The following is a 25,904-nucleotide window of genomic DNA, read 5'->3' as shown; positions in this document are numbered from 1 at the left end:
AGGTCCTTATTTATTTATTTTAATTGACTGACTTTCTTATATGAACTGTAACTCAGTAAAATCTTTGAAATTGTTGCATGTTGCCTTTTTTTTGTTCAGTACAATTTCAGAGCGCTCTGGAAGTTGTTCCACATAAAGTGTGGAGAAAAAAACTAAAATCAGCTTTACCCTACTCTGTGGAGACCGAAGGGGCCTCCAGTGTTATCCAAGCCTGAGACCGGGTTTGGTCATTTGTACGTCTACATTTTATTAATGATGATAGATACATAGGACGTTTTTGCATAAGTGTTTTGTAGAGGCCCAAACCACTTTTTGATAAAAAACACAATGGTGAGTTCTAGAACCATCACCAGTAATAAACCTAAGGGCACAATGGAAAATAGCATCTAGTGGTTTAAGTGTACATGCTGCTGCATGCATATAGGTAATGTCCCCAGAATCTAAAATAGACATAAAAGTGGCCTGGACAATTACCTACCTATTAACAAAAGTCAGACATGCTTTGTTTTTGTAAAATAAACCAACCTTGATGTTCAACTTCTTCACCAGCTCAGTGACATGTTTTTTAAATTACTGTTTGTCATCAAGCCAGATACCAAGATGTTTGTAGGATGGAACTCACTCAATCTGTGTACCGTTCAAACTAGTCATTACAAATTCATTTAAATCTGGGTTATGAGACCTAGAAAAAAGCATGCATTTAGCTTTGTTTGAATTTAGCAGTAACTTTAGATCCAGTAGTGACCTCTGCAGTGTTTGTAAATCAGACTTCAAATGTGAAAAGTCTTGGCCAACCAATGGAGCAATAGAATACAACATAGTATCATCTGCATACAAATGAATATTAGAATTGTTTTACAGCATTAACAATGCTATCTATATAGATTGTAAAAAGTAGTGGGACGAGTATCAAACCTTGGGGCACCCCTTTACGTAACTCAAGGAACTCAGACTTTATCCCATCTACCTTGATGACCTGAGTTCTGTCTTTGAGATAATTATGAAACCATCGGCAAGCATCTGTACGTTTTTCACTGTCTTTTTACTGTTGTTTTTATTTCTTTACTTACCTATTGTTCACCTAATACCTTTTTTTGCACTGTTGGTTAGAGCCTGTAAGTAAGCATTTCACTGTAAGGTCTACACCTGTTGTATTCAGTGTGACAAATAAACTTTGATTTGATTTGTTCCAATCATATCGAGGACAGCTTATGCATTTTTATTTTTTTATATATATAGCCCTTCGTACATCAGCTGATAAATCAAAGTGCTGTACAGAAACCCAGCCTAAAACCCCAAACAGCAAGCAAAGCATGTGAAAGAAGCACGGTGGCTAGGAAAAACTCCCTAGGAAAAACTCCCTGGAAAGGCCAAAAACCTAGGAAGAAACCTAGAGAGGAACCAGGCTATGAGGGGTGGCCAGTCCTCTTCTGGCTGTGCAGGGTGGATATTATAACAGAACATGGTCAAGATGTTAAAATGTTCATAAATGACCAGCATGGTCAAATAATAATAATCATAGTAGTTGTCGAGGGTGCAACAAGCACGTCCGGTGAACAGGTCAGGGTTCCATAGCCGCAGGCAGAACAGTTGAAACTGGAGCAGCAGCACGGCCAGGTGGACTGGGGACAGCAAGGAGTCATCATACCAGGTAGTCCTGAGGCATGGTCCTAGGGCTCAGGTCCTCCGAGAGAAAGACAGAAAGAGAGAAGAGAGAATTAGAGAGAGCATATTTAAATTCACACAGGACACCGGATAAGACAAGAGAAATACTCCAGATGTAACAGACTGACCCTAGCCCCCCGACACATAAACTACTGCAGCATAAATACTGGAGGCTGAGACAGGAGGGATCAGAAGACACTGTGGCCCCATCCGATGATACCCCGGACAGGGCCAAACAGGCAGGATATAACCCCACCCACTTTGCCAGAGCACAGCCCCCACACCACTAGAGGGATGTCTCCAACCACCAACTTACCGTCCTAAGACAAGGCCGAGTATAGCCCACAGCGATCTCCGCCATGGCACAACCCAAGGGGGGCGCCAACCCAGACAGGAAGACCACGTCAGTGACTCAACCCACTCAAGTGACGCACCCCTCCCATGGACGGCATGGAAGAACACCAGTAAGCCAGTGACTCAGCCCCTGTAAAAGGGTTAGAGGCAGAGAATCCCAGTGGAAAGAGGGGAACCGGCAAGGCAGAGACAGCAAGGGCGGTTCGTTGCTCCAGCCTTTCCGTTCACCTTCACACTCCTGGGCCAGACTATACTTAATCATAGGACCTACTGAAGAGATAAGTCTTCAGTAAAGACTTAAAGGTTGAGACTGAGTCTGCGTCTCTCACATTGGTAGGCAGACCATTCCATAAAAATGGAGCTCTATAGGAGAAAGCCCTACCTCCAGCAGTTTGCTTAGAAATTCTAGGGACAATTAGGAGGCCTGCGTCTTGTGACCGTAGCGTACGTGTAGGTATGTACGGCAGGACCAAATCGGAAAGATAGGTAGGAGCAAGCCCATGTAATGCTTTGTAAGTTAGCAGTAAAACCTTGAAATCAGCCCTTGCCTTAACAGGAAGCCAGTGTAGGGAGGCTAGCACTGGAGTAATATGATCAAATTTTTTGGTTCTAGTCAGGATTCTAGCAGCCGTATTTAGCACTAACTGAAGTTTATTTAGTGCTTTATCCGGGTAGCCGGAAAGTAGAGCATTGCAGTAGTCCAGCCTAGAAGTAACAAAAGCATGGATTAATTTTTCTGCGTCATTTTTGGACAGAAAGTTTCTGATTTTTGAAATGTTACGTAGATGGAAAAAAGCTGTCCTTGAAACAGTCTTGATATGTTCTTCAAAAGAGAGATCAGGGTCCAGAGTAACGCCGAGGTCCTTCACAGTTTTATTTGAGACGACTGTACAACCATCCAGATTAATTGTCAGATTCAACAGAAGATCTCTTTGTTTCTTGGGACCTAGAACAAGCATCTCTGTTTTGTCCGAGTTTAAAAGTAGAAAGTTTGCAGCCATCCACTTCTTTATGTCTGAAACACAGGCTTCTAGCGAGGGCAATTTTGGGGCTTCACCATGTTTCATTGAAATGTACAGCTGTGTATCGTCCGCATAGCAGTGAAATTTAACATTATGTTTTCGAATGACATCCCCAAGAGGTAAAATATATAGTGAAAACAATAGTGGTCCTAAAACGGAACCTTGAGGAAAACCGAAATTTACAATTGATTTGTCAGAGGACAAACCATTCACAGAGACAAACTGATATCTTTCCGACAGATAGGATCTAAACCAGGCCAGAACTTGTCCATGTAGACCAATTTGGGTTTCCAATCTCTCCAAAAGAATATGGTGATCGATGGTATCAAAAGCGGCACTAAGATCTAGGAGCACGAGGACAGATGCAGAGCCTCGGTCTGACGTCATTAAAAGGTCATTTACCACCTTCACAAGTGCAGTCTCAGTGCTATGATGGGGTCTAAAACCAGACTGAAGCGTTTCGTATACATTGTTTGTCTTCAGGAAAGCAGTGAGTTGCTGTGCAACAGCTTTTTCTAAATTTTTTGAGAGGAATGGAAGATTCGATATAGGCCGATAGTTTTTTATAATTTCTGGATCAAGATTCGGCTTTTTCAAGAGAGGCTTTATTACTGCCACTTTTAGTGAGCTTGGTACACATCCGGTGGATAGAGAGCCGTTTATTATGTTCAACATAGGAGGGCCAAGCACAGGAAGCAGCTCTTTCAGTAGTTTAGTTGGAATAGGGTCCAGTATGCAGCTTGAGGGTTTGGAGGCCATGATTATTTTCATCATTGTGTCAAGAGATATAGTACTAAAACACTTTAGTATCTCCCTTGACCCTAGGTCCTGGCAGAGTTGTGTAGACTCAGGACAATGGAGCTTTGGAGGAATACCCAGATTTAAAGAGGAGTCTGTAATTTGCTTTCTAATGATCATGATCTTTTCCTCAAAGAAGTTCATGAATTTATTACTGCTGAAGTGAAAGCCATCCTCTCTTGGGGAATGCTGCTTTTTAGTTAGCTTTGCGACAGTATCAAAAAGAATTTTCGGATTGTTCTTATTTTCCTCAATTAAGTTGGAAAAATAGGATGATCGAGCAGCAGTGAGGGCTCTTCGATACTGCACGGTACTGTCTTTCCAAGCTAGTCGGAAGACTTCCAGTTTGGTGTGGCGCCATTTCCGTTCCAATTTTCTGGAAGCTTGCTTCAGAGCTCGTGTATTTTCTGTATACCAGGGAGCTAGTTTCTTATGACAGATGTTTTTAGTTTTTAGGGGTGCAACTGCATCTAGGGTATTGCGCAAGGTTAAATTGAGTTCCTCGGTTAGGTGGTTAACTGATTTTTGTCCTCTGACGTCCTTGGGTAGGCAGAGGCAGTCTGGAAGGGCATCAAGGAATCTTTGCGTTGTCTGAGAATTTATAGCACGACTTTTAATGCTCCTTGGTTGGGGTCTGAGCAGATTACTTGTTGCGATTGCAAACGTAATAAAATGGTGGTCCGATAGTCCAGGATTATGAGGAAAAACATTAAGATCCACAACATTTATTCCATGGGACAAAACTAGGTCCAGAGTATGACTGTGGCAGTGAGTAGGTCCAGAGACATGTTGGACAAAACCCACTGAGTCGATGATGGCTCCGAAAGCCTTTTGGAGTGGGTCTGTGGACTTTTCCATGTGAATGTTAAAGTCACCAAAAATTAGAATATTATCTGCTATGACTACAAGATCCGATAGGAATTCAGGGAACTCAGTGAGGAACACTGCATATGGCCCAGGAGGCCTGTAAACAGTAGCTATAAAAAGTGAGTGAGTAGGCTTCATAGATTTCATGACTAGAAGCTCAAAAGACGAAAACGTCATTGTTTTTTTTTTTGTAAATTGAAATTTGCTATCGTAAATATTAGCAACACCTCCGCCTTTGCCGGATGCACGGGGGGTATGGTCACTAGTGTAACCAGGGGGTGAGGCCTCATTTAACACAGTAAATTCATCAGGCTTAAGCCATGTTTCAGTCAGGCCAATCACATCAATTGTTCAAAAGAATAACATGATCTACAGTATCAAAAGCTTTTGACAAGTCTACAAACATGGCATCACAATTATTTATATAATCTAAGGCATTTGCAATATAATTTAAAAACAAGCATGGTGCTATGTTTAGGTCTTAATCTGCATTAGAGGTCGGCCGATTATGATTTTTCGACACCGATACCGATTAAGGACCAAAAAAAGCCAGTTCTTCAATATTCCCAGGTAAGAAGTTTTAGATTGTAGTAATTATAGGAATTATGACGTGTCAACTATTTCTCTCTATACCATTTGTATTTCATATACCTTTGACTATTGGATGTTCTAATAGGCACTTTAGTATTGCCAGCCTAATCTCAGGAGTTGAAAGGCTTGAAGTCATAAACAGTCAGTCAGACTGAGCGGTGGTAGGAATATCAAATCATAGACTTAATTATAATATAATAAACACAGAAATACGAGCCTTTGGTCATTAATATGGTCAAATCCGGAAAACTATGATTTCAAAAAACAAAACGTTTATTTTTTCAGTGAAATACGGAACCGTTCCGTATTTTATCGAACGGGTGGCAACCCTAAGTCTAAATATTGCTGTTACATTGCACAACCTTCAATGTTATGTCATAATTATGTAAAATTCTGACAAATTAGTTCGCAACGAGCCAGGCGGCCCAAACTGTTGCATATACCCTGACTCTGCGTGCAATGAACAGAAGAGAAGTGACACAATTTCCCTAGTTAATACTGCCTGCTAACATTAATTTATTTTAACTAAATATGCAGGTTTAAATATATATATACTTCTGTGTATTGATTTTAAGAAAGACATGGATGTTTATGGTTAGGTACATTCGTGCAACGATTGTGCTTTTTTCGCAAATGTCCTTTTGTTAAATCATCCCCTTTTTGGCAAAGTAGGCTGTGATTCGATGATAAATTAACAGGCACCACCTTGATTATATGCAACGCAGGACAAGCTAGTTAACCTAGTAATATCATCAACCATGTGTAGTTAACTAGTGATTATGTGAAGACTGATTGTTTTTTTATAAGATAAGTTTAATGCTAGCTAGCAACTTACCTTGGCTCCTTGCTGCACTCGCGTAACAGGTGGTCAGCCTGCCACGCAGTCTCCTCGTGGTATGCAATGTAATCGGCCATAATCGGAGTCCAAAAATGCCGATTACCGATTGTTATGAAAATTTGAAATCGGCCCTAATTAATAGGCCATGACGATTAATCGGTCGACCTCTAATCTGGATTGATTGACATTAAGAATACCATTTACAGATAGATAATAACGTAGCCGTTTGTTGACCAATGATTCTAGTATTTTAGCAAGGGAGCCTGGAAATTGATCGATTATTATCAAGATCACTACTATCCCCTCCCTTATGGAGTGGTAGCACACAAGCTGCTTTCCACACTTTTGGAATATTTCCTGATACTAAAGTTAAATAAAACATTCAGCCCCTAATGACTTCTTGGTGTCAATAGCTAACAAGGCAGCAAGAACTTAAGTTTGCCAAAAATTAAAAAAACCTTACTACCATTTCCCAAGTCACGTGAGGTTGACTTGTCATCGATTGAGGCAACTGGAGGCTGTATGTGGGAAGAACAGTCAACTCAAAATCAAATCAAACCAGCCAACCTGACTGGCCAAGACCAGTATGACCACCATTTCTTTCAAATAGGAAATCAGCTAAAACGCTGATTAAAATAATCACAAATCTGAACTTTTTCAGCAATGATGCAGGAGTCCAAAACGACCTGCTTAGGCAAGGATGTAGAGGAATTACCCCCACTTCAGTGAATTAACGATTTTACAGAATTTAGAATGATCACTAACAGTCTGTCATAGCGCTAAGGAAGTAGTTTGATTTGGCCTGTTTAACCGAGGCAATGCACCGATTTCTCAATTGCCTAAATAGCTGCCAATCAGCTAATGAGACAGTTTGTCTTGGCCCAGGCTTGATTTCTTATCAAGAGGTCTGAGTACAGGAGAGTACCACGGATTAGTTCGGTTTTTGACTCTGAGTCGCTTGAAAGGGGCATGTTTATCAGCCAGAGAGGTAAAAATGGATGAGAAAAATGAAACCTTCCAGAAGTTTACACAATGACTTGTTCACCATCATTCGTTGCCTTTGCGTATGAAGCTCCTGTTTTTAAACTGAGTATGAGAGAGGAAGGAAAAATGAGTGCAGAGGCATTTGTTCATTTCTCGTCTGAGGGAGCACTTTCAGAGGTGATTGTGCACAAGGTCTAACTGGCTAATCCGTTTCCAACGCCTCTGTGCTTCCCAGCATGCTCGCTGTCGCTGCGCAGAAACCGCCACCGAGCCGGCCCCCACTCCAACCCCCTCAAACCCCCCACCGCCTGGCTCAGAGCTCAAAGATGTGCCTGAGGTGATATCACAGTCCCTGACCTCAGCCTCAGTGGAGGCCCAGCCGGCTACAACACAGTCCTGCTGGGCCAGCCACCTCACACACCAAACTCAGTAGGCCCCCCAACCAGCCACTGCTGGAGGAGCTGATGCACTGGTTGGGTTACAGGTGGCGGCTTCTGCAGTAAGGAAGTGGTATATTCTGTTTTTAGAGGGTTTCACTCTGTTGATTTGATTTGATTGTGATATATCACAATGTTTCTTAATCCTAAGAAAATCACTGAAAAGGCCTGAAAAGAAGCTGATATTAAAAAGAAAACCTGTAAAAGATCTGGCATGTATTTGAAATCTCCTCCAAAGCACATAGGCCTGCAACTATGAGCAGATTGGGGGAAAAGAGCCTACAGTATAGGGGGGGGCGGGGGTGCATCCTTTGTGAAGAACATTTGGGGGTCACCCTCACCTCCATCCTCCTGCCTCTTGAGGGAAACCACTACATTGCTACATTTTCCCCGTTGCAGCCCAGTCTAAGGTCAGTCAGACAAATAGAGCCAGAAGCCAGGGGTAGGAGTGCAGTGAGGGCTGCTCATCTCATCTCTGTCTTGAGAACAATACAGTAGGGTATGTACCACGTGACACGGAACACCCCCTCCCCCATCCTTCCTCGGGGGCCACAGATGCTTAAAAGCAGGGGGATGGAGAGGGGGGGGGAATCCGCATGAAAAATCAAACAGTCCATAATTACCTAGGGATGAGGCTTATTTATTAGATAGCACAAGAGGCCTCCAATTTTTTTAAATAAAATCTCTTTTGCCGTGGTGTGACGAGTGTGACGTTAAAAAGAGAAGACACCCCAAACCCAGAGCCATCGTACTAACCACCCCATCTCTCTAGACAACCTTTTCTGACAAGAGACAGCGAGAGAATCAGAAATGCTGTAAGATCTAAAATGAACCAGATTTCTGTCCGATTTAGATGGCATTTCTGCTCAGGAGGGAGACATGAATAGAGGGAGAACAACATTGCTCTTGTGGGAAAGGTATTCATAACCTCCCACTGGTGTTGATAGCATCATTAAGGTGAGCCTAGCAGATCTCGTAGACTGACAGATACCGTTTACATACAAAGGGCTGGGATGCAGACAGGCAGGACTGAACGTCAGCCACATCACAATAGACACTAAGGAGGAAGAGGATCAGCTCCAGCAGCATAGGGAGCCACTCTGTTGTGTGGGCTGGGGGACTTGCTGCTCAACAGCCCCACCTGCTGGACATGTGGAAGAACAAATCCCAAAGGACCACAAGAGTCCTCTACCTCTGCGCTACATCTGCTCTGTCTGAACAAAGTTGGATCTACTGCTAATACTACAGAGAGGACTATCTCTCCTCACATTCCCTGTTTCAGACCAGTTCAGACTTGAAGCTGATTATACATTTTATTCACATATTGAGCATTGTAGTTTACGGGAGGGGTATTCAAATCTTACCCTACAAGGTCCGGAGTACTGCTGGTTTTCTGTTCTACCTGATCATTAATTGCACCCACCTGCCCTGGTGCCTCAGGTCTAAATCAGTCCCTGATAAGAGGGGAACAATTAAAAAAGCAGTGGAACTGGCTTCGAGGTCCAGAGTTGAGTTTGAGGGCTCTAGAGGACCCATGGCCTGCATAGTAAAACACCCGTCCTTTGCAAAGACAGACATCCAAGAGTCTGCAGGCAGGCTGGAACCCCCTGCTGTGGCTACACTGCAGATAATGTTAACACTGTCTGCAAGCCCAATCTAACTGTGTTACATTCTCTACCATGTAATATCTCCTCCTCCTGTATTATGTGACTGGCATGGTCCACATCTCCTCATGTTCTGATGTAATAGCAGCCTCTATTCTTTAGCTCACAAGTCCTCCTGGCAACAATAGTCACAACACTGGATTGAGTTGAAGCACAGTGATGAGCTCCTCGTAGGGCAGGTCCTGGGGGATCTGGGACAGGATGTGGTACACCATGGCCATGTCACACTCGGTTTGCTTCACCTCTTTCTCCCTGTGCAGGACGATCTATAAACGAGACAGAATATTAGCAGGTTATTATATTAGCTTTGTCCCATTCAACCCTTCAGTAGTTACAGTTTGTCTAGCTACACTCTTTTTCTAACTGTTGAAGACCTTCTCAGCTCTGCGGATTTTGCTGCGAAGAGACAGAATGATTAGATAATTTGTTTTGGTACTGTCCATATGTGGTTTGTTTTTGGTCACAGGTCCAGGAATGGCTGAAGAATTGCAACATTTACCTGGAACATTTACCTGGATCTCTGCAAATAGCACTGCTGGATGATCTAAAAAGTCATAGTCAATTGATCAATAATCTAATAATACTTTTAGCAATAATTATATACATTTTTTTCTTTTTCTAAATACTGGTCCCCCGTGGGAATCGAACCCACAACCCTGGCATTGCAAACACCATGCTCTACCAACTGAGTCACACGGGTTCATAACTTTTGTGAAACATCAAATCATTTTATAACATTTTTGATATGCGTTTTTCTGGATTTTTTGTTGTTGTTATTCTGTCTCTCACTGTTCAAATAAACCTACTATTAAAATTATAGACTGATCATTTCTTTGTCAGTGGGCAAATGTACAAAATCAGCAGGGGATCAAATACTTTTTCCCTCACTGTATAAAAAAAAATAGATGTGTACATATGTAGGCATGTATGCATGTATGTATGCATGTATGCATGTATGTATGTATGTATGTATGTATTTTCACAATTCCTGACATTTAATCCAAGTAAAAATTCCCTGTCTTTGGTCAGTTAGGATCACCACTTTATTTTAAGAATGTGAAATGTCAGAATAATAGTACAGAGAATTATTTATTTCAGCTTTTATTTCTTTCATCACATTCCCAGTAGGTCAGAAGTTTACATAAACTCAATTAGTATTTGGTAGCATTGCATTTAAACTGTTTAACTTTTCTATAGGGTTGAGGTTAAGGCTTTGTGATGGCCACTTCAATACCTTGACTTTGTTGTCCTTATGCCATTTTGCCACAACTTTGGAAGTATGTTTGGGGTCATTGTTCATTTGGAAGACCCATTTGCGACCAAACTTTAACTTCTTGACTGATGTCATGAGATGTTGCTTCAATATATCCACATCATTTTCCTCCTCATGATGCCATCTATTTTGTGAAGTGCACCAGTCCCTCCTGCAGAAAAGCACCCCCACAACATGATGATGCAAGCCTCCCACTTTTTTCTCCAACATAACAGTGGTCATTATGGCCAAACAGTTCTATTTTTGTTTCATCAGACCAGAGGACATTTCTCCAAAAAGTACAAACTTTGTCCCCATGTGCAGTTGCAAACCGTAGTCTGGCGTTTTTATGGCGGTTTTGGAACAGTGGCTTCTTACTTGCTGAGCGGCCTTTGAGGTTATGTCGATATAGGACTCGTTTTACTGTGGATATAGATACTTTTGTTCCTGTTTCCTCCAGCATCTTCACAAGGTCCTTTGCTGTTGTTCTGGGATCGATTTGTACTGTTCGCACCAAAGTACATTCATCTCTAGGAGACAGAACGCGTCTCCTTCCTGAACGGTATGACGGCTGCGTGGTCCCATGGTGTTTATCCTTGTGTACTATTGTTTGTACAGATGAATGTGGTACCTTCAGGCATTTGGAAATTGCTCCCAAGGATGAACCAGACTTGTGGAGGCCTACAATAATTTTTCTGAGGTCTTGGATGATATCTTTTGATTTTCCCATGATGTCAAGCAAAGAGGCACTGAGTTTGAAGGTAGGCTTTGAAATACATCCACAGGTACACCTCCAATTGACTCAAATTATGTCCATTAGCCTATCAGAAGCTTCTATTGCCATCACATTTTCTAGAATTTTCCAAGCTGTTTAAAGGCACAGTCAACTTAGTGTATGTAAACTTCTGACCCACTGGAATTGTGATACAGTGAAGTAATCTGTCTGTAAACAATTGTTGGAAAAATGACTTGTGTCATGCACAAAGTAGATGTCCTAACCGACTTGCCAAAACTATAGTTCGTTAACAAGAAATGTGTGGAGTGGTTGAAAAACGAGTTTTAATGACGCCAACCTACGTGTATGTTAACTTCCGACTTCAACTGTATGTATGTATGTATGTATGTATGTATGCATGTACAGAAGTTTATATACACCTTTGCCAAATACATTTAAACTCAGTTTTTCACAATTCCTGACATTTAATCCGAGTACAAATTCCCTGTCTTCGGTCAGTTAGGATCAACACTTTATTTTCAGAATGTGAAATGTCAGAATAATAGTACAGAGAATTATTTATTTCAGCTTTTATTTCTTTCATCACATTCCCAGTGGGTCAGAAGTTTACATACACTAACTTAGTATTTGGTAGTGTTGCCTTTAAATTGTTTAACTTGGATCAAACGTTTCGGGTAGCCTTAAACAATTGTTGGAAAAATTACTTGTGTCATGCACAAAGTAGATGTCCTAACTGACTTGCCAAAACTATAGTTTGTTAACAAGAAATTTGTGGAGTGGTTGATGACTCCAACCTAAGTGTATGTAAATTTCCGACTTCAACTGTATGCATGTATGTACAGTACCAGTCAAATGTTTGGACACACCGACTCATTTAAAGGTTTTTCTTTATTTTTATTATTTTCTACATTGTAGAATAATAGTGAAGCCATCATAACTATGAAATAACACATATGGAATTATGTAGTAACCAAAAAAAGTGTTAAACAAATCAAAATATATTTGAGATTCTTCAAAGTAAGCCATCCTTTGAATTGATCACAACTTTAAACACTCTTGGCATTCTCTCAACCAGCTTCAACTGCTTTTCCAAGTCTTGAAGAAGTTCCCACATATACTAAGCACTTGTTGGCTGCTTTTCCTTCACTCTGCGGTCCAACTCATCCCAAACCATCTCAATTGGTTTTAGGTTGGGTGATTGTGGAGGCCAGGTCATCTGACACAGCACTACATCACTCTCCTTCTTGGTCAAATTGCCCTTACACAGTCTGGAGGTGTGTTGGGTCATTGTCCTGTTGAAAAACAAAATTATAGTCCCAATAAGCGCAAACCAGATGGGACGGCGTATCGCTGCAGAATGCTGTGGTAGCCATGCTGGTTAAGCGTGCCTTTTGAATTCTAAATAAATCACAGACTGTGTCACCAGCAAAGCACCCCCACACCATCATACTTCCTCCTCCATGCTTCACAGTGGAAACCACACTTGCAGAGATAATCTGTTCACCTACTCTGCGTCTCACAAAAACAAGGCGATTGGAACCAAAAATCTCAAATTTTGACTCATCAGACCAAAGAACAGATTTCCACCATTGCTCGTGTTTCTTGGCCCAAGCAAGTCTCTTCTTATTATTAGATGTCCTTTCTGTAGTGGTTTCGACTATGAAGGCGTGATTCACGCAGTCTCCTCTGAACAGTTGATTTTGAGATGTGTCTGTTACTTGAACTCCGTGAAGCTGGGTCTTCCTTTCCTGTGGCAGTCCTCGAGAGCCAGTGCTTGATCGTTTCTGCAACTGCACTTGAAGAAATCTTCCGGATTGACTGACCTTCATGTCTTAAAGTAACGGAGATTGGAAGTGATGCAGTCAATTACATTGATGGAAGGTACAATCTATCTGCAATATTAAAGCTGATGTAGCCCTAAAAATGTTTTCAGCTTTAATATTGCAGATAGATAAAAAACAGTTTAAAATCTGCCTCAACATCCTTATTTAAGATGTTTTAAATCGACATACATAGTTGACCAACATACCAATTATTTATATATATATATATATATATATTTAATGCACTTTTCCTACAAGCACTGACTTTGCTGATGAGTACTGGTTGTCTGAACTAACTATCTTAAGATGAGTGCACTAATTGTAAGTCACTCTGGATAAGAGAGTCTGCTAAATTACTAAAATGTAAATCTACCATCTACCTCAGCAGACTCATACCCCAGACTCTTTTCTGTTCCAGGAGATGTGCGGTGAGTAACAGTACAGGGTTTTAGCCCGGTGAGTAACAGTACAGGGTTTTAGCCCGGTGAGTAACAGTACAGAGTTTAGGCCCGGTGAGTAACAGTACAGAGTTTAGGCCCGGTGAGTAACAGTACAGAGTTTAGGCCCGGTGAGTAACAGTACAGAGTTTAGGCCCGGTGAGTAACAGTACAGGGTTTAGGCCCGGTGAGTAACAGTACAGGGTTTTAGCCCGGTGAGTAACAGTACAGAGTTTAGGCCCGGTGAGTAACAGTACAGGGTTTTAGCCCGGTGAGTAACGGTACAGGGTTTTAGCCCGGTGAGTAACGGTACAGGGTTTTAGCCCGGTGAGTAACGGTACAGGGTTTTAGCCCGGTGAGTAACGGTACAGGGTTTTAGCCCGGTGAGTAACGGTACAGGGTTTTAGCCCGGTGAGTAACGGTACAGGGTTTTAGCCCGGTGAGTAACGGTACAGGGTTTTAGCCCGGTGAGTAACGGTACAGGGTTTTAGCCCGGTGAGTAACGGTACAGGGTTTTAGCCCGGTGAGTAACGGTACAGGGTTTTAGCCCGGTGAGTAACGGTACAGGGTTTTAGCCCGGTGAGTAACGGTACAGGGTTTTAGCCCGGTGAGTAACGGTACAGGGTTTTAGCCCGGTGAGTAACGGTACAGGGTTTTAGCCCGGTGAGTAACGGTACAGGGTTTTAGCCCGGTGAGTAACAGTACAGGGTTTTAGCCCGGTGAGTAACAGTACAGGGTTTTAGCCCGGTGAGTAACGGTATAGGGTTTTAGCCCGGTGAGTAACGATACAGGGTTTTGGCACGGCGCAGACTGAAAGGGGTAAGCCTCCCTGTGTCTAGTAACATAAGAGGCAGGATGAACTACATTTCCTGACTGCCTTGTTATCCCGACTTCAAAAGGCCTCGGCCCCCTTTGGTTTGTGTGCAGCTCCAGTATCTAGCAGGGGATAGGCTTATGGAAGAAGAAGAAAGGGGCCATTTAAAGCAATCTAGCACAAACACAGCCAGTCCTCCACACCAAACCTCTGGTGACTTCATTAGAGTTGTTTAATTAACTGGTCTAGCTACAACAAAGTGCCCTGGATTCCTGTGTGTGTGTGTGTGTGTGTGTGTGTGTGTGTGTGTAAGAAAAGAGAAATCCTTGCCTTTTTTTAACTTTTTGTTTTGTTTTCCGTTGCTGCTGACAAGTAGTCACAAAACAACTCCATTTACAAAGGTCCGAGCGAGAAACACACGTTTGAAGTTTGGCGAGATATCGTTTCCCCAATACCGTCTAATAAGCGCTTAGTGGAATGTGCAGACTAATGAGTGTTTTGTTGTTCATTAGCAACTACTGTACCACAAATAAGAATGCATCTCTGATTGTAAAATGTTGTTGTAAAATGTTGTAAAATGCCCAAATGACTGTCGCTCACTTATAGAAAATACACACTGCCCCCAAAAAGGAATTATGTCCAGCAGACAACTTGGAAGCAGATGAGAGAGAGATGCTCTGAAAACAAGGATTTAGGTACAGAGTAAGGCACAAGACACATTTATATTCCTTACAAAATGGACAATAACCTATCCATTCTATTCTAGTATTTTATTCTACATTACTCTATTCTATAAACAGACAGGTCACAGTTTAAATATTGGTTCTTACCACGGCAGCGAAGTAGACGGCCATGCGTGGGTGTGAAGCCAGGAAGAAGTCATAGAGCCTGAGAACATGATGGAACTCAGACAGGACGTGGCCGTACCATGTGATGAGCCAGCTCAGAGCAAAGATGGTTCCCACCTCGGCCCTGCAACACATATGAACAAGTTAGTCAGCTATTATTATTTTCTGTGTTTGTTTATAGGATAGGACAGAGGTAGAGCTAGAGGAGAGAGTGTGCTGAAATAGCAGTGGGCCGTATTCAAACCCATACTGCAGCGGTACATGAGATCTGGAGGCAGCGACTTAGACCACTTGACCACCCTATGCCATTATGAACAGGTCAAGTCACATTTGATTTAAAGTGCATCGTCACAGAGTCTCCATACACTTTACAGAGGGAATAAACAGCAACAACTACATTGCTCAACCGCTCATTACCAAGAGCAACAGCTCATTTTTACACTGGCTAATTAAAATACACCCGTTGACATCCCACTAGTTGATGTACAGTAAACCCAATCTCCTTATTCTGTCATGATGACCGCAGGACAGCCCAGCACTTAACCTGCATTAGCCTGCAAAGTGGGGGAAGCAAGTCTGAGAGAAATGTGTGAATATAACAAGGGCTACGAGTACATCCCATAGGGCTCTCGTTAAAAGTAGTGCACTATATAGGGAATAGGGTGCCATTTAAGCCAAGTTATGCTTATGCCAGTTCCTGTGAGTAAGGACGGTGTAATTACAGAATACAGAGAGACCAGTTCTAAAGGCAAGGCATTAGGCATGGTACACTACAGAAACCCTTTGGACTGCAACGCTTAATGCAGATCTATTTTAGTTATTATTTGTGGGCTTTGCAGGAGAAAACTCCCTGGAAAAGCACTTGAGTGCCGCTCACAAAAATCACCAATCTGTAACATCCATAGGCAACTCTATAGCGAACTGAACATTTAGCATGGCAACCAAAACAGCAACAGTCATTGTGTTGTCAAATGACTTGCCTTCGTAAAACTTTTATTTTGTTCAAATGAAGTAGGGCCTATTTGTTAAAACTAGGTTATATAACCGTTCTAGCATCAAATATTTTCCTGAACATTTCCTCAGCAGTCTGAAGGTAGCCTAAAAGCAGTGAGCAACACCATTATACCTGTGAGCTTCCATCTCCTTGGCTCTGTCTCAAATAGCACCCTAGTGCACTACTTCCAAGAGGCCTTCCAAGACGCACCCATATTCAATATTTATCACTAGCCCTCTTATTCTCTACATTTTACATGGCGCCACTATCAAAAATAACTTTCTTTTATCAAGAACTGGGGAGGAACTGCACGCAACACACAGAGAGAGAGAGAGAGAGAGAGAGAGAGAGAGAGAGAGAGAGAGAGAGATTTATGTGCTACAGCTTACCCCATAACATTTCAACACAACACACACCCAGGACACAGTGTAAATAAGACTAGGAGAATATCTAATACCATGGTAGTGTGTTTTAGTACATCACACACAACGCTGGAGTTTTAGAGGGATATAGTCACACAACTTTGACGAGCAGTCAAATAAAACACTGCTTCAGTTCGAGTCAAAATATCGTTCCTTGTCTGCTGCATTCCTTTTCTCCTCGGAGATGGATGAAAAACATGCCTAGCGTACAAAAAGGAAGTCCTCAACCATGCTCATAGTGACTTGTCAGTGCAGCAATCATATTGACGTGGAGACATCTTAAGAAGGTTGACAATCAAGACCCAATGTGACATTGAGAAAACAGAGAACAAAGTGACAGCACATCGGAAGGCGGTGGAATCCTTTGACTGGCTGACAGTTAGCTGTGGAGACAGGAAACCAGGGCCCGCTCTTAACTCAAAGTCTTCCCAATTAAATCTCACAGCATACATTCTTGTCAGACCATCAATTATACAAATGCATCAGGAGCCCCAAAAAATCTCTGTGATAAATAAGAAATCCACAGTCTTCCATCCTTTCTCCCTCATTTCTGTAGTCTCATACTACACACTAGTCCAGCTGGCTCAGGGGTACAGTAGCCTAGCTGATGGCAAGGCAGGTGGAGAGAGATAGAAGCAATCGATCGGGTGGATTTTTACTCCATATATCTTAGTTTGACTCAATTGTATATCCTGGCTGCGACAACCTACCTTTCCAAGAAGAACATACAGACTCTTACTGCCCCCTTCAGGAGAAAAGAGTGGGAAGCAGGACCTGTATTAATAAAGTATTACAGAATAGGTGCTGCTCTAGGATCAGTTTTGTATTTTGGATCATCATGAACAAGATTACATGAACAGGAGGGACCTGATCCTAGATCAGCACTCCTACTCTGAGTTCTTCATGAATATGGACACCGATCATTAGTCGCAAATGCAAATATACAGTGAGCTACAAAAGTATTGGGAGAGTGACAAACGTTTTGTTGTTTTGGCTCTGTACTCTTCGGATCTGAAATTATACAATGACTATGAGGTGAAAGTGCAGACAAAACAAACAGCAAATGCATCCAACAAGTTTATAGAGTCACAAGCTTGATGTAATCATTGTGTGCAAGGAATATGGGACCAAACACCAAACTTTTTACCCCTTGACTTTCTCCACATTTTGTTACCTTACAGCCGTATTCTAAAATGGATAAAATAAAACAAATCCTCATCAATCTACACACAAAACCCCACAATGACAAAGCTAAAACAGGGTTTTAGAAAAGTTAGCTAATTTATTAAAAATAAAAACAGAAATATCTTATTTACATAAGTTTTCAGACCCTTTGCTATGAGACACGAAATTTAGCTCAGGTGCATCCTGTTTCCATTGATCATCCTTGAGATGTTTCTACAACTTGATTGGAGTCCACCCCTGTGGTAAATTAATTTGATTGGACATGATTTGGAAAGGCACACACCTGTCTATATAAGGCCCCACAGTTGACAGTGCATGTCAGAGCAAAAACCAAGCCATGAGGTGAAAGGAATTGTCCGTAGAGCTCCGAGACAGGATTGTGTCGAGGCACAAATCTGGGGAAGGGTACTGAAAAATGTCTGCAATGTTGAAGGTCCCCAAGAACACAGTGGCCTCCATCATTCATAAATGGAAGAAATTTGAAACCACCAAGACTCTTCCTAGAGCTGGCCACCCAGCCAAACTGAAAATCGGGGGAGAAGGGCCTTGGTCAGGGAGGTGACCAACAACCCGATGGTCACTCTGACAGAGCTCCAGAGTTCCTCTGTGGAGATGGGAGAACCTTCCAGAAGGACAACCATCTCTGCAGCACTCCACCAGTCAGGCCTTTATGGTACAGTGGCCAGACGGAAGCCACTCCTCAGTAAAAGCCACATGACAGCCCTCTTGGAGTTTTCCAAAAGGCACCTAAAGACTCTCAGACCATGAGAAACAAGATTCTCTGGTCTGATGAAACCATGATTGAACTATTTGGCCTGAATGCCAAGTGTCACATCTGGAGGAAACATGGCACCATCCCTACAGTGAAGCATGGTGGCAGAATCATGCTGTGGGGATGTTTTTCAGCGCCAGGGACTGGGAGACTAGTCAGGATCAAGAAGAATGCCCCTCTTCCCACAGGTGTTATTACTACCTCAGAGGGTTTAGAGCTTGAGGTAGTCACCTCATACAAGTACTTGGGAGTATGGCTAGACAGTGCACTGTCCTTCTCTCAGCACATATCAAAGCTGCAGGCTAAAGTTTAATCTAGACTTGATTTGCTCTATCGTAATCGCTCCTCTTTCACCCCAGCTGCCAAACTAACCCTGATTCAGATGACCATCCTACCCATGCTAGATTACGGAGACGTCATTTATAGATATGCAGGTAAGGGTGCTCTGGAGCGGCTAGATGTTCTTTACCATTCGGCCATCAGATTTGCCACCAATACTCCTTATAGGACACATCACTGCACTCTATACTCCTCTGAGATGGCGGCCTCGCTTCGCGTTCCTAGGAAACTATGCAGTATTTTGTTTTTTTATGTGTTATTTCTTACTTTGTTACCCCAGGTAATCTTAGGTTTTATTACATACAGACGGGAGAAACTATTGGATATATGAGCAACGTCAATTCACCAACATTACGACCAGGAATACGACTTTCCCGAAGCGGGTCCTCTGTTTGGTCCATCACCCAGGACAATGGATCGGATCCCAGCCGGCGACCCAAAACAACGGCGCCGCAGAAGGGGCAGACGGAGCGGTCTTCTGGTCAGGCTCCGTAGACGGGCACATCGCGCACCACTCCCGAGCATACTACTCGCCAATGTCCAGTCTCTTGACAACAAGGTAGACGAAATCCAAGCAAGGGTTGCCTTCCAGATAGACATCAGAGACTGTAACGTTCTTTGTTTCACGGAAACATGGCTCACTCGAGACTGGCTATCGGAGTCGATACAGCCACCTGGTTTCTTCACGCATCGCGCCAACAGAAACAAGCATCTCTCTGGTAAGAAGAAGGGCGGGGGTGTATGCCTTATGATTAACGAGACGTGGTGTGATCATAACAACATACAGGAACTCAAATCCTTTTGTTCACCTGACTTAGAATTGCTTATAATCTAATGCCAACCGCATTATCTACCAAGAGAATTCTCTTCGATCATAATCACAGTCGTATATATTCCCCCCCAAGCAGACACATCGACGGCCCTGAGAGAACTTCATTTGACTCTATGTAAACTGGAAACCACATATCCTGAGGCTGCATTTATTGTAGCTGGAGATTTTAACAAGGCTAATCTGAAAACAAGGCTCCCTAAATTTTACCAGCATATCGATTGCGCGACCCGGGCTGGCAAAACCCTGGATCATTGTTACTCTAACTTCCAGGACACATATAAATCCCTCCACCGCCCTCCTTTTGGAAAAGCTGACCACGACTCCATTTTGTTGCTCCAGCCTATAGACAGAAACTAAAACAGGAAGCACCTGTGCGTGCTCAGGTCTGTTCAACGCTGGTCCGACCAATCGGATTCCACGCTTCAAGATTGCTTCGATCACGTGGACTGGGATATGTTCCGCATAGCGTCGAACAACAAGATTGATGAATACGCTGATTCGGTGAGCGAGTTTATTAGCAAGTGCATCGGTGATGTTGTACCCACAGCATCTATTAAAACATTCCCCAACCAGAAACTGTGGATTGATGGCAGCATTCACGCAAAATTGAAAGCGCGAACCACTGCTTTTAATCAGGGCAAGGTGACCGGAAACATGACCGAATACAAACAGTGTAGCTATTCCCTACGCAAGGCAATCAAACAAGCTAAGCGTCAGTATAGAGACAAAGTAGAGTCGCTATTCAATGGCTCAGACACAAGAGGTATGTGGCAGGGTCTACAGTCAATCACAGACTACAAAAGAAAAACCAACCCCGTCGCGGATCATGATGTCTTGCTCCCAGACAAACTAAACAACTTCTTTGCTCGCTTTGAGGACATTACAGTGCCACTGACACGGCCCGCTACCAAAACCTGCGGGCTCTTCTTCACTGCAGCCAATGTAAAACAAGTAAAACATTTAAACGTGTTAACCCTCACAAGGCTGCAGGCCCAGACGGCATCCCCGGCCGCGTCCTCAGAGCATGCGCAGACCAGCTGGCTGGTGTGTTTACGGACATATTCAATCAATCCTTATCCCAGTCTGCTGTTCTCACATGCTTCAAGAGGGCCACCATTGTTCCTGTTCCCAAGAAAGCTAAGGTAACTGAGCTAAATGACTACCGCCCCGTAGCACTCACTTCCATCATCATGAAGTGCATTGAGAGACTAGTCAAGGACCATATCACCTCCACTCTACCTGACACCCTAGACCCACTCCAATTTGCTTACCGCCACAGACGACGCAATCGCAATCACTGCACACTGCCGTAACCCATCTGGACAAGAGGAATACCTATGTAAGAATGCTGTTCATCGACTACAGCTCAGCATTTAACACCATAGTACCCTCCAAACTCGTCATTAAGCTCACCCTGGGTCTCGACCCCGCCCTGTGCAACTGGGTCCTGGATGTCCTGATGGGCCGCCCCCAGGTGGTGAGGGTAGGTAACAACATCTCCACCCCGCTGATCCTCAACACTGGGGCCCCACAACGGTGCGTTCTCAGCCCTCTCCTGTACTCCCTGTTCACCAATGACTGCGTGGCCATGCACGCCTCCAACTCAATCATCAAGTTTGCAGACGACACTACAGTGGTAGGCTTGATTACCAACAACGACGAGACGACCTACAGGGAGGAGGTGAGGGCCCTCGGAGTGTGGTGTTTGGAAAATAACCTCACACTCAATGTCAACAAAACAAAGGAGATGATCGTGGAATTCAGGAAACAGCAGAGGGAGCAGCCCCCTATCCACATCGACGGGACAGCAGTGGAGAAGGTGGAAAGTTTAAAGTTCCTCGGCGTACACATCACGCACAAACTGAAATGGTCCACCGACACAGACAGCGTGGTGAAGAAGGCGCAGCAGCGCCTCTTCAACCTCAGGAGGCTGAAGAAATTCGGCTTGTCACCAAAAACACTCAAACTTTTACAGATGCACAATCGAGAGCATCCTGTCGGGCTGTATCACCGCCTGGTACGGCAACTGCTCCGCCCACAACCGTAAGGCTCTCCAGAGGGTAGTGAGGTCTGCACAACGCATCACCGGGGGCAAACTACCTGCCCTCCAGGACACCTACACCACCCGATGTCACAGGAAGGCCAAAAAGATCATCAAGGACAACAACCACCCGAGCCACTGCCTGTTCACCCCGCTATCATCCAGAAGGCGAGGTCAGTACAGGTGCATCAAAGCTGGGACTGAGAGACTGAAAAACAGCTTCTATCTCAAGGCCATCAGACTGTTAAACAGCCATCACTAACATTGAGTGGCTGCTGCCAACATACTGACTCAACTCTAGCCACTTTAATAATGGAAAAATGCATGTAATAAATGTATCACTAGCCACTTTAAACAATGCCACTTTATATCATGTTTACATACCCTACATTACTCATCTCATATGTATATACTGTACTCTATACCATCTCCTGCATCTTGCCTATGCCGTTCGGCCATCACTCATTCATATATTTTTATGTACATATTCTTATTCATTCTTTTACACTTGTGTGTGTATAAGGTTGTTGTTGTGAAATTCTTAGGTTAGATTACCCTCCTCTTGTCGTGTCCCGTGTATATATATATTTACATTTTTTTTTTCACTTATCTTTATATATATATATATATATTTTTTTTATTCTAAATACTCAACCTCAAAGCACTCTCCTGCAACCCGCCTCACCAATTTAAAAAAGAAAGTATTATTTACCTCATCTGAATTCCACAACAGAAGCTAGCAAGTGTTTAGCCATTTTCACTGGCTAACGTTGAAGTTCAGCTAGCCACGGTTAGCTGTCCTCAGCTATCCATTAGCTCGAATAGCTATCGCCAGTTTTTGTACAGCGCAACTCAGACCAGAGCATACCGGACCTATTCTCTCTCCTTTCCCCGATTTCTACCGCAGGCTCTGGACATTTACACCTGGATCTTGCAGCTAACTAGCTGCTACCTGAGTGACTATTGGCAACGTCGGTCACGGAATTAACACACATTATTACGGAGCTAGCCAGCTAGCCAGCTGAAGAGTTCCGTCAGCCACTCCTGGGCTATTCCTGAGCTAGCCAGCTGAAGTGTCTCCTGGGCTACAACTCACCTATCCTGACCCGTTTTACTGCCGATGCGGAGCCCCATCGGGTCTTCACGAATGGACCACCGACGTTATCTGCCCGAGGGAGTTATCCAACTGGCCCCTCCGTCGCGACGTAACCTGATCGCCCATCTGCGGCCCGCTAATCGTTAGCTGTCTTTTCGGCTGCGATCTGAATAGGTCTATCGGACACTTTTCTTGGGCCACTATAACTAACTATTTTGCCAACTTGGACTGGTCCCCCCTTCCACACGGAACCCCACTAACCCACAGACGGAAACGCACGAGGTGGCTAAAAACAGACCTCCCTCCCATCTTCCACCAGCTTGCTACCTATGGCCCGGCTAGCTGTCTGAATCTCACTGGACCCTTTGATCACTCGGCTAAGCATGCCTCTCCTTAATGTCAATATGCCTTCTCCATTGCTGTTCTGGTTAGTGTTTATTGGCTTATTTCACTGTAGAGCCTCTAGCCCTGCTCATTATACCTTATCCAACCTCTCAGTTCCTCCACCCACACATGCTATTGTAACAGTGTAGGTTCCGTCCCTCTCTTCGCCCCAACCTGGGCTCGAACCAGGGACCCTTGCACACATCAACAACTGACACCCCACGAAGCATCGTTACCCATCGCGCCACAAAAGCCGCGGCCCTTGCAACGCAAGGGGCAACCCTACTTCAAGTCTCAAAGCGAGTGACGTCACCGATTGAAACGCTATTAGCGCGCACCACCGCTAACTAACTAGCCATTTCACATCAGTTACACTATGACATCTTCTGGTTTCAATGATGTTTCTAGAGACAATATCTCTCTCATAATCACTAAATGCCTAGGTTTACCTCCTCTGTACTCACATCCCACCATACCTTTGTCTGTACATTATACCTTGAAGCTATTTTATCGCCCCCAGAAACCTGCTCCTTTTTCTCTCTATTCTGGACGTCACAGACGACCAATTCTTATAGCTTTTAGCCGTACCCTCATACTTATTCTTCTCTGCTCCTCTGGGGATGTAGAGGTGAATCCAGGCCCTGCAGTGCCTGGCTCCACTCCTACTCCCCAGGCGCTCTCTTTTGATGACTTCTGTAACCGTAATAACCTTGGTTTCATGCATGTTAACATTAGAAGCCTCCTCCCTAAGTTTGTTTTATTCACTGCTTTAGCACACTCTGCCAACCCGGATGTCCTAGCTGTGTCTGAATCTTGGCTTAGGAAGTCCACCAAAAACTCTGAAATCTTCATCCCTAACTACAACGTTTTCAGACAAGATAGAACGACCAAAGGGGGCGGTGTTGCAATCTACTGCAGAGATAGCCTGCAGAGTTCTGTCCTGCTATCCAGGTCTGTACCCAAACAATTTGAACTTCTACTTTTAAAAATCCACCTCTCCAAAAACAAGTCTCTCACCGTTGCCGCCTGCTATAGACCCCCCTCGGCCCCTAGTTGTGCTCTGGACACCATATGTTAACTGATTGCCCCCCATCTATCTTCAGAGCTCGTGCTACTAGGTGACCTAAACTGGGACATGCTTAACACCCCAGCCATCCTACAATCCAAGCTTGATGCCCTCAATCTCACACAAATTATTAATGAACCCACCAGATACAACCCCAAAGCCGCAAACACTGGCACCCTCATAGATATCATCCTAACCAACGTGCCCTCTAAATACACCTCTGCTGTTTTCAACCAAGATCTCAGCGATCACTGCCTCATTGCCTGTACCCGTAATGGGTCAGCGGTCAAACGACCTCCACTCATCACTGTCAAACGCTCCCTGAAACATTTCAACGAGCAAGCCTTTCTATTCGACCTGGCCCTGGTATCCTGGAAGGATATTGACCTCATCCCGTCAGTAGAGGATGCCTGGTTATTTTTTTTAAATGCCTTCCTCTCCATCTTAAATAAGCATGCCCCTTTCAAGAAATTTAGAACCAGGAACAGGTATAGCCCTTGGTTCTCCCCAGACCTGACTGCCCTTAACCAACACAAAAATATCCTGTGGCGTTCTGCATTAGCATCGAACTGCCCCCGCGATATGCAACTTTTTAGGGAAGTTAGAAACCAATACACACAGGCAGTTAGAAACGCCAAGGCTAGCTTTTTCAAACAGAAATTCGCTTCGTGCAACTCCAACTCTAAAAAGTTCTGGGACATTGTAAAGTCCATGGAGAATAATAATACCTCCTCCCAACTGCCCACTGCACTGAGGATAGGAAACTCTGTCACCACCGATAAGCCCACTATAATTGAGAATTTCAATAAGCATTTTTCTACGGCTGGCCATGCTTTCCACCTAACTACCCCTACTGCATTCAACAGCACTGCACCCCCCACAGCTACTCGCCCAAGCCTCCCCCATTTCTCCTTCTCCCAAATCCATTCAGCTGATGTTCTGAAAGAGCTGCAAAATCTAGACCCCTACAAATCAGCTGGGCTTGACAATCTGGACCCTTTCTTTCTAAAATTATCTGCCGAAATTATTGCAACCCCTATTACTAGCCTGTTCAACCTCTCTTTCGTGTCGTCTGAGATTCCCATAGATTGGAAAGCAGCTGCTGTCATCCCCCTCTTCAAAGGAGGTGACACTCTTGACCCAAATTGCTACAGACCTATATCCATCCTACCCTGCCTTTCTAAGGTCTTCGAAAGCCAAGTCAACAAACAGATTACCGACCATTTCGAATCCCACCGCACCCTCTCCGCTATGCAATCTGGTTTCAGAGCTGGTCATGGGTGCACCTCAGCCACGCTCAAGGTCCTAAACGACATCGTAACCGCCATCGATAAGAAACAATACTGTGCTGCCGTATTCATTGACCTGGCCAAAGCTTTTGACTCTGTTAATCACCACATCCTCATCGGCAGACTCAGTAGCCTTGGTTTCTCAAACGATTGCGTCGCCTGGTTCACCAACTACTTCTCTGACAGAGTTCAGTGTGTCAAATCGGAGGGCCTACTGTCTGGACCTCTGGCAGTCTCTATGGGGGTACCACAGGGTTCAATTCTTGGGCCAACTCTTTTCTCTGTATACATAAATGATGTCGCTCTTGCTGCTGGTGAATCTGATCCACCTCTACGCAGACGACACCATTCTGT

General features: G+C 43.8%; 1 pseudogene; it reads right to left on the bottom strand.

Moving 5' to 3' along the window:
- Positions 1–25,904, bottom strand: part of LOC106570409 (TBC1 domain family member 20-like) — a 49,034-nt pseudogene that overhangs the window by 5,502 nt on the left and 17,628 nt on the right.

This window comes from Salmo salar, chromosome ssa14 (genome assembly GCF_905237065.1).
Source record: "Salmo salar chromosome ssa14, Ssal_v3.1, whole genome shotgun sequence".
Lineage (NCBI taxonomy): Eukaryota > Metazoa > Chordata > Actinopteri > Salmoniformes > Salmonidae > Salmo > Salmo salar.
This window is presented reverse-complemented; position numbering and strand designations above follow the sequence as displayed.